The following is a 13,535-nucleotide window of genomic DNA, read 5'->3' on the forward strand; positions in this document are numbered from 1 at the left end:
CAGGGCTGACACCATTCTGCTCAGAGGGAGGTGGGGAACCTCGCCACCACCTGCTGAGGGACACTGGCTCCTGGGGGCTCCTGACACTTGCACCCACCGTTGCAGTCAGGAAGACCTGTCTCCGCCCACGGTTGAGGGAGCTCCTCTCCATGGCTTGCTCAGATCTCTAATTTGATAGTGATATTGGGCCAGTTTCCTTGCCTGCTTTTAACTCAGAATTCTCTTCTCCCAGCAGGAGACACAGGGCTCAGAAGCCTTGCAGAGAGAGGCTTTCCTTCGAGAAAGACAGGCAGCTGGTTAGACAACGCACAGATTGGAAATGTTTAAGTGGATCCTGTATAAATTTAACAACAAAGAAGCTTTCTTCACTTGGGTGATAAGCCTTTTGAACATTTTTCAGTTCTTTTGCATTTCCTGGGGTTACTGGGAGTTAGCTCCCTTAGCCTACCTCTTAGAAAGTTGGAGTGCGTGTTCATGTCACCTGTTGCCCAGCCTCAGCTCTTACTCTGGATGCGTTAACAAGCAATCCTTATGTTGCCTTCCTAAAGGAACACACACAGCTAATTTCACCGTGATCATTTCTCTAGAGGGCAAGCTGAGGGCACATCCTCCTCCCCTGATGATTTGTCTTCCTTTTCATTTCTATGTGGTCCCTTATCACAAAAAGCTCTCCGGCTTTCATTGCAAAGGCAAATGACAAATTGCTCTGGAGTCAGGTTTTATGAAGATGATAAAATTCTCTAATGGGTTTCAGGTGGTGCTTTGTACCAGCCAGTCATGAGGCCATCCTGAGGTCACGGCACGGATATTATCATAGCTCCGCGGCAGTGATAGGACAGGTGCCTGGTGTTTTTCTTCCGCCAATCTCTTCCCAAGGGTTTCCATGAAATCTGGAGGTCTTAGATGCCAAGGTTTGCTATATAAAGAGAAAATGATTTCACCTTCCAACCTTCCTCAAAGATTCTGTTTCTCCTTAAGAGCAATATCCCCACCGCCTCTCCTGTGCAATGAAGCAATGCACCTCTGCTTAGCCTTAGCAGCAAGCATGGCTCCCCAAACTCCTCGTGATCACGCCTGAGACAACATCCCAACGGTCCGCCCGAGGCAGCGTCGGCTTGGGATGTCCCACAGCCCTTTGCTCCCTGGAGCTGCTGTCTTATCTGTGACTACATGGTGACTCGGCACTGAACATTCTGGAAGTTGAGGTCCGATCGGATATAGTAGCATCAGGAAAATATATTTTGAAAGAAGGAGTACTGTGCTATTCTGAAATAACTTTCTATTTTGCCAGCCTTGTACATTATAAATATCAATTATACTCAACTGTAATGTTAATTTTAAAGCCCCATATTAAAGTGTTCAGGATCTCTCTTAGAACAGTTATCTCCAGGGGCCTGTGAGCCTGTTGGCCGAAGGGAACGGGCTTTGTCTTCCCTTCATCACTCCTCAGAGTGCCAAGCACAGCCAGTGGGCACCTCTGGGGCATCTCAGGCAGCATACATGGCAGAAGACGGCGCTAATCCTGACTCATTCTCAGAAACGCGAGGGGCAGTGCCGCAGTGCCTCCTAGGACCATCCCCATCCTGGGATTCCACAGAATTCTACCTACGGCTCCTTCCTGAGCAGAGCTCCACGCCGGCCTCTGCCCTGCCTCCCACCCCCCACCTCAGGCCTGGCCGTGGGGACAATGAGCGCCTGTGTCTAGCAGTGTGCCCTGAGTGGCTGCCTGCGGTGACAGGGATTGTGGCAGCTCCATGCACCTCCCCAGGGGTTGGCAGGCCCCAGGCCACACCTCATCAGGATCTGGGACTCAACCAAACCCAACCCAAGGGTCTCCGTATAACGTCACCTGTCCATCTGGTGTGGTTTCCTCTTCTGAAGAAAGGGCCTTTCAGTCCGTGCAGCCTGCCCGTAAAGCACAGCTTAGCTTCCAGCAGGAGGCCATGCCATGCTATGATACTACATGCGACCACAGAACACATACAGCGCCCGCATTCCGGCACCAGTGTCCAATAGAACTGCACTCACATTTGAGCCCCGGCACTTTCTAGCAAGCTGGGAGGTCCTGGGAAGACTCCCAGCCTCTCTGGGGCTCCATTTCTTTACCAGCAAAATGGGGGTGACGATGACAACATGCTGAGGAGGATGTCACATCTTTTTCATAGGGTTCCTTGTTATATTTAGTGTGACAACACAAGCAAAGCCTTAGCAGCATCTAGCAATAGAGAAATCTCTCAGAGTAGCATTATTAAATTTTCTTTAGTACATAGTATGTATTTTGTCCATTTTTTAAACTATTAAAAAATGCTAGCTAGTAGGATGGTAGAGCCAATGTCAATCATCCAGCTACTAAATAGACCTCAGTTAAGTAGATTCATTGTATGTGTTCCATTGATGTTGAAAGAGGTAAACTAAGAGAAAATAACCTATTAGAGGCACAGGCTGAGCTTTAAGGTGGTTCCTGTGATGAGGCCTGAGTGCCAGTTCCGTCTGTGGGCAGGGTGGTCATCCTCGGCTTTGCACAGTAGGAATTAATATTCAGGAAGGTAACCCTGAGCCACCAGATCTGTAAGACAACATTTTAAAACACCACTAGGTCTAATGGCTTTCTACACAATGTATTGCAAAGGCAAGTGTGTTTGGTGCCTTGAAAGTTCAGTAAGCCTCAATTTCCCATTCCCCAAGCTTTGGTGTTTCCTTTTCCAGACTTGACTGAATTGAGTGAGTGGAGAACATTTGTGGATTGGGAGACTCCTGGGCTGTGTGTGTGTGCGGCCAATCCAGCATACATCATGCTTCTTTCCTTCTGTCCTCCTCCAAGACTGTGTCATTAGTCATTATCTATGGCTTAGGCCTTGGAGTGGAGCACAGAAAATGCATAATCACCAGATAATATGCTCCAGTCAAAGCATTTTTCCATGTTATTACATTAACCCTGAAAATACTCCTACGAGGCAGCTATTAATATGCAGAAATTACTTATTCCTTTCTGTTGCTGGAGAAGGAGGGGCAGGAAGCAGTTGAAAGGCCACTTGAAATTCACAATAGGAGCTATTCTTCTCCCACCAACACCAGTGTCTAGGTCTGTGGATCCCCCATCACCTACCACATTGCCTCTAAGACTTGTCAAGAGCTGCAGTTCTGACTTCTCCTAACCTGAGTATGACGGATTTAGGGGAGACTAACCATGGCGGGGAGGGTGTGCTCCGTCCCCCGGGGGAACACAGTAGCCCATTCACTGTGCTGATCTCCGAGTGACTCATAACACAGCTGCTTAGATTTACGGCCAGTTGATGGATTTAAGGGCTGTTGGCTCTTTTGTTGAAATTCATATTCATAAAGACAGGGGCTCTGTAAGAACTTACTGTTGCATGGAGGGAACGCAGGAAGCATCACAGCGCAAAAACTAGGATGTCTTCTCTACTAAACAGGTAGGGGAGAGCCATGTTTTCTTTCACCAGGTTCTGTGGTCTTAAAAGCAAGGAGGCTTTGAGGGAATTTACCCATAAAGTTTGCAGGACCAACTAAACACCAGCAATTATATGTAAACTCCTGTTTTCCTCTCACCCACCACCAAGAAGTTCCTTTTACTGCCAAGACACAACATGTTTCTTTTTTTTTTTTTTTTTTTAAGGTCAGACATAAACACCCCAAGGTTGAATTCTGGCAAGTTCCTCTCTTGACCAAGTTTGTAATTTAGGCCTGCGTGCAGCATACGTCAGTTTTTAGCTGCTTAAGAGAAATTGAATCCTGTTTTATACAATAGAGTAGCATAAAACTCGGAAAGAGTTGGAAGGAAGAGAACCCTATAGAAAATCTCTGGCATTAGGAGCTAGCCAGGCTCTCCAGGTACAAAACTGAGCTGGAGATGCCAGGCAAAGGGCGTTCACGTTTGTTGCATGTCTACCATGTTTTAGGCACAACGTCCATCTGATTTTACTTATGAACACAGTGATGCTTCAAGGTATCATTTCACTCCATTGTACAGATGAAGCCCCTAAGACCAGTCGAGGTGAGGTACCAATCTCATCAGGGTCCCCTTGAGAAATCATAGTAGGCAGAATTGTGAAACTGGCTCCTAAGATTCCATACCCTATTCCCCTGGAACCTGTAAATATAATGAGATATCACCCCTATGATGATGGTATACCACATGGCTTTGTTGACCTTAAAATAAGGAGATTATCCAGGGACCTGATTTAATCACATGAATTCTTAAGAGCACAGAGCTTTCTTTGCCTGCTACTGGAAAAAGGTGTCGGAGAGATTTAAACCATGAAAGGACCCGTGTGTACTGCTGGCTGGAAGATGGAGGATGGAATGGCCACATGCAAGGACTAGACAGAGGCTTCCAGGGGCTGAGAATGACCCTCAGCATTAGCCAGCTCGGAAACCAGAACCTCAGTCCTACAACCCACGAGAAATTGAATTCTGCCAACAATCTAAATGATCTTGGAAATAGACTCTTCCCCACAACTTCGGAGGAGAACACAGCTAGCCAGCACCTCGCAGGTCAGATCCTCAGCACAACCCAGCTGAGCCAGGCCTGATTTCTGACCTGAGGAAATTGTGAGATAACAAATGGGGGTTGCTCCAATCCACTAATTATGTGGAAACTTGTTACGTAGCAACAGAAAATGAATACAGCAGTGCAGTGGAGGAGCTGAGATTCACACTCAGCTCCATTTGGCTTCAACCAAGTGGATAAGACAACTTCCAGCGTAATCACAAAACTCGTGTAATCACTAGATTAACGTGGAATAAAGAACCAACTCACTTCCACTACAGATGACAGAAATTAACTCTCAGTTTAGTGTTTGTCTCCACTCCTATCTGTGCCTTCATCCTCAGGAACATCCACATTTCTGCGGATGAAACTCAATGTATCTCTTGTGTTATTCATATTATATTACTAACTGCATTAAGTCATGCTTCCTAATTTTTCAAAGTGCTTTCCCGCCCTAACCGGTTTGGCTCAGTGGATAGAGCGTCGGACTGTGGACTGAAGGGTCCCAGGTTCGATTCCGGTCAAGGGCATGTACCTTGGTTGCGGGCACATGTCGGGGGGTGTGCAGGAGGCAGCTGATGGATGTTTCTCTCTCATTGATGTTTCTAACTCTCTATCCCTCTCCCTTCCTCTTTGTAAAAAAACAATAAAAATATTTATTTTAAAAAGTGCTTTCCCATTCATTATCTAATTTTATTTTCACAACTACTCTGTAAAGCAGACAGGGTAGGAGTAATTATCCTCACTCTCGGGATGAAAAAGCTGAAGAGCAAAGTAGTTAACTAACGTTTCTTTTTCTTTTTTTATTCATTGTCTAAAGTTTTACATATGTCTCCTTTTTCCCCGATTGACCCCCCCCCATAACTAATGTTTCTAATAGTCACCCCATTAATAAGTAGGAGAGCCAAGAACCAATCCTGGCTTCCCTCCAAATGCAGTCTTTCTCTCGAGATTAAGAAAATGAAACTCAGAGGTCGCAAACTTCCTGGCCTCACAATGGCTAGTTTCCACAGCTCACTGAGGCTGAATCCCTTCCCCCTCGGCCATCGACCCCAATTCCCTGCCTCAGGCAGCCATTTACTTACTCAAGCACCCATAGCCTCCATCCAAAGCAACACCCTTCTGACTCCTTCCTTCGCTCCTCACTCAAGGCCCTCCAGCCTTTCCCCCTCCCCCCCCCATAGCTACCCGCTCCTCCAGCCCCAGGGCCTTTGCACTGGCTGCAAACTTTCTCTCTGCCCGGACACTCTGTCTTCACCCTTCTCCTTTGTCATGTTAACTCTTACTCATTCTTACAATCCCAGCTCTAAGGGCAGTTTTAGGGACAACCTTATTGAGCTTTTAAAGTAGGTTAACATCTCTGGATACATCCTCATAATATCCTTTGATTTCCACAGTTGGCAATTTATACTGTTTTGGGTATAAGTCATTGAAGGCTATTCCCGCCCCCTCCCCCTCCTCCATTAGGTGACAATTCCATGGGGACTAGAAGAGCATCTCTTTTGCTCACCCATACCTAGCATGGTCCTGTGACATCATGGGGCTCAGCAAATACTGGGTGAATTCGTGAATGCATTCATGCATGCATGCATCAATGAAATAATGTAGCGACTCTTTAGGTAGGCAGGCCATTCCGTCAAGGACTGCCCCTTCAAGTCAGCCAGGGGGGACACTTTGGCAATACTAGACCACATCTTTCCACCTCCACCGTTTCCACGCCAAGCCCAAGAAGTGAGTGTAGGGCCGTTCCAGTAAAAAAATGTTGCATTCCCACCTCTAACAAATCCGTTTGCAATCCTGACCGGAAAGCACCCTGTACTGCCCAGGAACCTCCTCCATTTCATGGGCTGCTGTGGATGGTATTTCTCACCTCCTCGCACTTTCCGCTCTACGACAGATCTGCTGAAAAAGAGCCACCATCGCCCTCCACCAGGTGACCTGCTGTGACCCAGGGACACACTGGAAACTGCTGTGTAGACCATAGCTCCTGTCACTGGGCCCATCTCTCCCCACAGCCGAGATCAGTGGGAACAACTGCTCCACATGTTAGTCATTCACAAATAGATTCACATGTTGTTGTGTGTCCTTGACAGAAGTTATTTGGTCAATTGTTTGAAAGAGACGTGGCCGTCTCAGATTTCCCAGTCCTGAAAAACTGGCTGGTTTTGCATTTCAGAGGTAGCAGCTGAGTTTCACAGCATCATCTCACTCCTGGAAAGAAGGGGAGTGGCATTAAGCTCCAGGAAGTTACACAGCCAAGGGTATATGCCCCCCCGCCCCATCTGTGGGGAGGGACACGAGTAACGCACCGCCCTGACTTTGAATCTAGGTTAGGCTGGTTTATTCCCTATGTTTCTGCCAGTCAGTTAGCTGAATGATCACTGTAATTGAAAAATAAAGTGGTTTTTTAAAAAGTCTGAGGCAAGCCAAACGGTAACAATAATAGCCATAAAAATACTTTAGTAGAGAGGCTAGGATTTTAAAGAACCCATCAGGGAATCCTTTAGTTATCTGAATAGCTAGCTTCAATTATAGCAGCTTTGTTTGCTGAGGTTTTTTTTTAAAAAAACAAACAGATCATGTGCATACCACCTGCCCACTAGGAACTTCCGTGTCTCGCCTGTCTTGTTCTATCCTTGTCAGCAAGCACACGCCGGGTGCATGGCTGCTAAAGTATTTTGGTCCTGGTTGCAGCTTGGGGGGAAGACAATATAGGCAACGAGGTTTGGGCATTCTGAGTGAGGAACTTATTCATGGGGTGTTTAGGAAAACCTAATGGAGGATGTGCAGCAAGAACTTCTCCTGGGAGTTCATGTTTTTATTTTATTTTTCAATTACAGTGTACCTTCAGCTAACTGGTTGGCAACATCTCCTTAGAGAACATAGGAAACCACATTCCAGCCTCAAACACAGACATTCACATACAATATGGGAACACGACTTATGGGTAGATTTGGTTAATTGAAAAGTTTGGGTGGCATAATGATAGTAGTAATAATAATAATAATAATAATAAACAATAGGCAAGGTAGTCAGTTAGGGCTAGACTAATTGGCCTTGAACGTTGGCCTTCTTCTTCTTCTTCTTCTTCTTCTTCTTCTTCTTCTTCTTCTTCTTCTTCTTCTTCTTCTTCTTCTTCACTTGCTAATAGTTTTAAGGCATTTAAACTTGATTCTAAACTATGGAGCCATTGAAGTTTGTTCAAGGGGTGGCTGGTGTGCATTTCAGTGAGGTACCTTGTCTGTGCCCTCTGAGCATCCAGATAAGAATGGGGTCCCCCTGGTTCAAGCATCTTTTAACAATCCTTGAACATATAATATTGTGAAGTCATCAGACAAGAAACTAACTGAAAATTCACATATCCCCATTATGGGGTGACCCGTGCACAGTCTTTAAAGCAAGGAATGTAAGTAAATATGTAACCAATAAACAGCCAATAGTATGCAGACATCCCAGGAAGTGTTTGAGACTTTCTTACCAAGAAATTCGTGAAACAAATAAGACTCGCTGACCTGAGGGTTCATATCCTTCCCCTTCTCTTAAGGGAAATACCTTTGCCCAGGCCTGTCAAGCTCATCTGTCATCTTCCTGACGTGGGGTAACCTGGGGAGCCTTGTAGCTACCTAACTGACCCGCATTCCCCGAGAGTCCGCCGAGTGAGTTGTTTCCTTGCATCAGAGATACAACAGAATCTGATTCAGAGCTCAGCTCCCTGTCCAGCTTGCAATTTAAGTGTGTAAGTAAAGACTTCCTCCACTATAATCCTAAGCTCTAGCTGCATTTTCCCCACATAACCCCTGTGCAAGCCTGGACAATGCTGACATTTAATTAGGTGTGTTCTCCAATGTGATAGCCAGCTCCAGTGAAGGCCCAGGGAATTGCTTGCTTTCTGGACAGGACCACAGCAAAGGGGCGAGGGGCGGGGCGGGGAGAAGGGAGAGGGAAGGTGGGGATATTCCTCAGGGCTTGGAAAGAGGAGTGACCAGGGGCTGGTGTGGAGATGGAGACGCACAGGTGGCAGGCCACTCTCCCCACTGCTCGGAAGCCTTTGCTTACTCCCTGGGTCACACGCTCAGAGTCCTTCCTGCCCACACCCCTTGGTTTTGCTTTTAACCATTTGAGGGGCCCTTGTGTGATGTTAGCTATGCAAACAGTATCCTGTGGAGACCAGGCTGGCAGCAACGTTATGCCCAGCAGGTGGGAGCCTGCAAGTGGACACATCCCAGCCAGGAATTACCCATGGGGACTTGAATTACAGTGAGGCTAAGAGGGTTTGAAAGAAGAAATAGATGGTAGTGCTCCATCTTTAGTCTTGAGTTATTGAATTTTGCACGGCTACAGAGGCTTTTGTTAATTTAATTAGCCCACATCAGGTCTTTCTTTCTTTCTTTCTTTCTTTCTTTCTTTCTTTCTTTCTTTCTTTCTTTCTTTCTTTCTTTCTTTCTTTCTTTCTTTCTTTCTTTCTTCTTCTTCTTCTTCTTCTTCTTCTTCTTCTTCTTCTTCTTCTTCTTCTTCTTCTTCCTCTTCTTCTTCTTCTTTTTTTTTACTTGCTGAATAGTTTTAAAAGACCCCTTCTGTTCTTAAAAGGTGAAAGGATACATTTCCTAAAAGAAACAGGAGCTCAAACCATCTTGCTAGGAATGTGGGAGTCAATCTCAGGAAAGTATTGGGTTGCTGGAAAGTGATCATGAAATTGGGTGCTTCATAAACAAAGTCCTTCTGTAATCACAGAAAAAGTTACTTGGAAACCAGTATACTGGGTGTGCCTGAAGTTAACCTCGTTACAAAGGACTCCAACCCACACCCGCAGTTGAGTCTGTATAATTTGTGGGGTTTCCATCTTCTATCATATTTCAGTCCAGGTACCTGGTAGAAGTTTGTTGATGATACCTAAGACACTTGTGTCCAACTATGGTGAATACGCCATGGAAATTTATAAAAATGAAGACACCAATTTTTGAAAGAATGATTCTTAAGATAGCAAATTCAGAAAAAGTATGATGCTTCTGTGTTTTCCGGTTTAATTTGTTCTATCACAAAATTCCAAAGAAAAATGGAATGTGTCAGAATTTATACACAATATGTCTATATTATGTAATCAGGTTTTGCTGATTAAGCCAGAAGGAAATGCTGATGGGAATAAGGATCTGATCATGTGAATAAAGTTGAGTTTTTTAGGGGAATGAGGGCTCAGAGATTAAAAGAGGGAAAGGAGGGACATCAGGGAGAATGGACCTGCACAGAGAGGCAGAGACATGTATGCAAATATGATTGTGATGGGGAGGTGGATTTTGCTTCCATTCTGAAGGGTATGAGTGATACATATAAATGAAACGGATCTTGCCAGTCTTTAATGGGTACATAATGTGATTCTAAATATTCAGGCTGCATCACAAAGGAACTAATATATATATTAAAAATATTTAATTTATTCTTAATAATTCCTAAGTTTATCCAAGATACTCTACATTAGTAGAGTCTCATTGCTAAGTTAAGTAACAAAGGAATTTGGAGAAAAAAATGAGTTTGAATTATTTTATTGTAAAGTTATTTTATTGTAAACTAGGGGCCCGGTGCATGAATTCATGCATGGATGAGGTCCCTTGGCCTGGCCGGCGATCGAGGCCTATTGGGGGGCCAGCCTAGGGGAGGGACCCCAGGAGGTTGGCTAGCTGCTCCCCCTACCTCCCCCCCGACATCAGAGTCTATGGGGCGGGGGCCTGGCCGGCTGGGGGAGGTTGGCTGTGGGAGAGAATTGACTACCAGGGAGCAGCTCCTGCATTGAGCGTCTGCCCCCTGGTGGTCAGTGTATATCATAGCGACTGGTTGACCGGTCGTTCCGGTCATTTGGTTGTAACAGTCACTTAAGCTTTTATATATATAGATTGTGCATAATGTAAAAATGCAGTTCACCATAATATTTTAGCAAATCAGAAAGTTAATCATGCTAACTTGAGGAAAGTATCTTGGGGTTGGAATGATGTCATCTTCAGTTCTCATTTTCAAGGAGCTCCCAGAGACAAAACAGACATGAAATCTTCCTCTGTTCACTGTTTAACTCACCCTTGCTCTCCACATTGTCACACTGGTCTTCCAAGACTGAGCATCACAAACCTACTGATAACTGCTTACTTCATTATTAAACTCTTAATAAATTATTAAATTTTAGGTCTCCATGTTTTCAAATATCAATGTTCCCCATTCAAAATAAATTTTCCTTTTTTTTTTCTTGAGAAATTCGTGGGATTTAATTTTTTAAAGTTTTCACTTATCTTACTGGATTGAGCTACACTGAGCTATATTTAAAAGTTTGTATTTTAATTTCTTAAACATGGAATATAAAAATCCAGTTCTAGGTCATTTTATTTCTATTAGCAAACATTTTAAATTACATTTTGCAGTTGATGGGAGAACAACCTTAAAGGCCTGGTTGTTTTTTTGCTTCTAGAGTTTTTGCCTGGAATAAGGTATTTTTTGCTTCTAGAGTTTTTGCCTGGAATAAGGTATTTTTTTTATTATTATTATTCAGGAAACATAGCCCGCCACCATTTAAAATTAAAATGGAAAAAAAGAAATAGCATTCTGTTGAATATTCCCAAGTCTCCAAATTTTCCAGCAGCTTCTAAAGAGTTGCAGTAGAGACCTCAGTGCTGGCCCTACATAATTATTCCCAGGGTGACGTGGTGTCTGAGAGAGCACTGCCAATTTATAGTCTCAAAGACCTTTTTTTGGGCGTTAATGAATAAGGATAATTATGGGGCTTTTCCGTTTTCTGATGATCAGTTTGCTCTCTGTAATTACGCAGTTCCCTTTTTATTCCTCTCTATAGCACCTGCATTCAGATCTTGAATGTGAAATTCCTTTCCTCACAGGTAGTAGGGTAAGTCTTAAGATGCATAGCAGAAAGGAGAGCTAGATAACCACTAAACTTCATTTGAAGGTAGCAACATACAAGGCTGTCGTCTGTGGCTAAAAGTCTTGTCCCTCCAAATTTGTGTTAGTTCACTGAGCCTGCCATCGCTCTTCCTCCAACCTCTACACTCCCCATGGCGAATAAGGTCCTACTGTCTTATCTGGTGGAGTATGAGAAGGGAGGGGGCCCAGGAATACCATAGGGGGAGCCATTCACTGGTCCTCTGCTCTGCCCAACACTCCAGGGGCCTGTGTTTCTGGTGTCCATTGCTGAAACATCTAACTTACCATTTTTTTCATGTTTTCCTTTAAAAAAAAGATTAGATAAGTAGGTAGATAGATAGATAGATAGATAGATAGATAGATAGATAGATAGATGATAGATAGATAGATAGATAGATAGATAGATAGATAGATAGATGAGGAAATTCACATCTTGGTCTTCATCACATTTGTAAAACTGAGCTTGCCCCATCATGGCAGCAATAATTTTTCACAGTACGGAATTTTCTGGAGAGAACTTGGATGGGCATTCTAAGGCAATTCCACGGGATCTACTCTTATTCATGCATTCACAAAATGTACCTGGGATGTACAGCTCCTTGTTCCCCTGTGCCTCCAAATTCCTGCTCTGCTCCTCACGTCTGTCTATACAGCTGTGGCCACAGTAACTAAGCCCTAGTTCCTAACGAGCCTTCGGGCACCACGCAATCTTGTCCCAGCACTGTTCAACTTACCCCCAAGGCAACAAGAGTCTACGAGAAGTGGTTGGCAGAGCTGGGACGTGAAGGTGTTCAAAACCTGTAGCAATCATTCATGTGTTTAGCGACTTGTAAGGATTTGTTGTAAAACTGCAAAGGGGAGAATGAATGGGAGGACACACTTGAGGCCTCTGTTATCAGTTTATTGTTTACATTTTTTTGACTAATTTCATTTTTCACGGGTAAAAGTAGCCTTATATTCACCCCAGTTCTTTTATTATTTTAAGTAGAGCATTCATGGCATTGAATTCTTACAGGGAAGCAAAAGTGTTTTCTATCAATCCTTTCTGTGCAGTTAACTACACATCTTTTATAAAGAAGGAGGAGGAGGGGAGGAGGGGAAAGTTACCCAGAAGCAGCTGGGAGTGAAAGGGAAGGAGCGAACTGGAGGCCCACAAGAAGAACTTCGCTATGGGAATGTCTTTTGCCTAAAGCAGTGTTTAAGAAAATTTGAATTTATATGCCTTAAATGTGCACCACATGCTCACAGCCCTGAGCTGCTGAGCCTTTTCTATTTCATTTATTTAATTTTTTACCAGCTTGGCTCAGCCCCTGAAAGCATTTAAATTTGAGATGCCCGATCTGCGTGGACTCCTCACAGTGTGCCTTTAAGGAGAGGCTATCGGTGTTTAGGATGGGACAACTCTTTGTTGTGCAGGACTGTCCCCGCATGACAGGGAGTTTAGTGACCCTGGAATCCAAACACCAGTAGACTCCCCCTCCCATAGTGACCATTGAAACCCACCCCTCCACCCCCCCACCACACACACACACACACACATTCAGGGGCATAGTACTACTCTTATGGAGAACTTCTAAACATAAAACTTTTGAGAAATAGAATTGCAAATAGCCCCTCCCCTGAACACATCTCACACAGAGAAAACAGCTCAAAAAAAAAAAAAAAACTAAAAAACCCCACTAAATTTCAAAACCTTCCCAATGTATTCTCTATTATGAACTTGAAAACAAAGCTAATTTTGAAGCAGAAGCATAAAGCGTTCAGTGTTGCTCGATTTCAGAACAATACAATTAAGAATGTTCTGTTACAAAGATGCCCAGCCATCTGTGTGAAATAATACTGGATTGTTTAACCAAGATGAGTTAACTTTCAGAGTTTCAAGTTCTGGAAAAAAAAATTTGCTGCAAATATCTGCATTTACACAGCATGTGTAAACATCTTCGTTAACTATATTGGTGAGAATTGAGGAAACGTAGGCAATTAGAGGAATAGAAAAGAGGATGATGGTGAGCTGTTTGCACTTCTCATTTTCACACGTTTCTGTTACCCCGGCACATTTCTGTCATCCTTTCTGCCTCTCTTGGTGCCCCTCTGCTGTCTTCTTGGCCTGGCA

The sequence above is a fragment of the Eptesicus fuscus genome, chromosome 10 (genome assembly GCF_027574615.1).
Source record: "Eptesicus fuscus isolate TK198812 chromosome 10, DD_ASM_mEF_20220401, whole genome shotgun sequence".
In the NCBI taxonomy this organism is placed as follows: domain Eukaryota; kingdom Metazoa; phylum Chordata; class Mammalia; order Chiroptera; family Vespertilionidae; genus Eptesicus; species Eptesicus fuscus.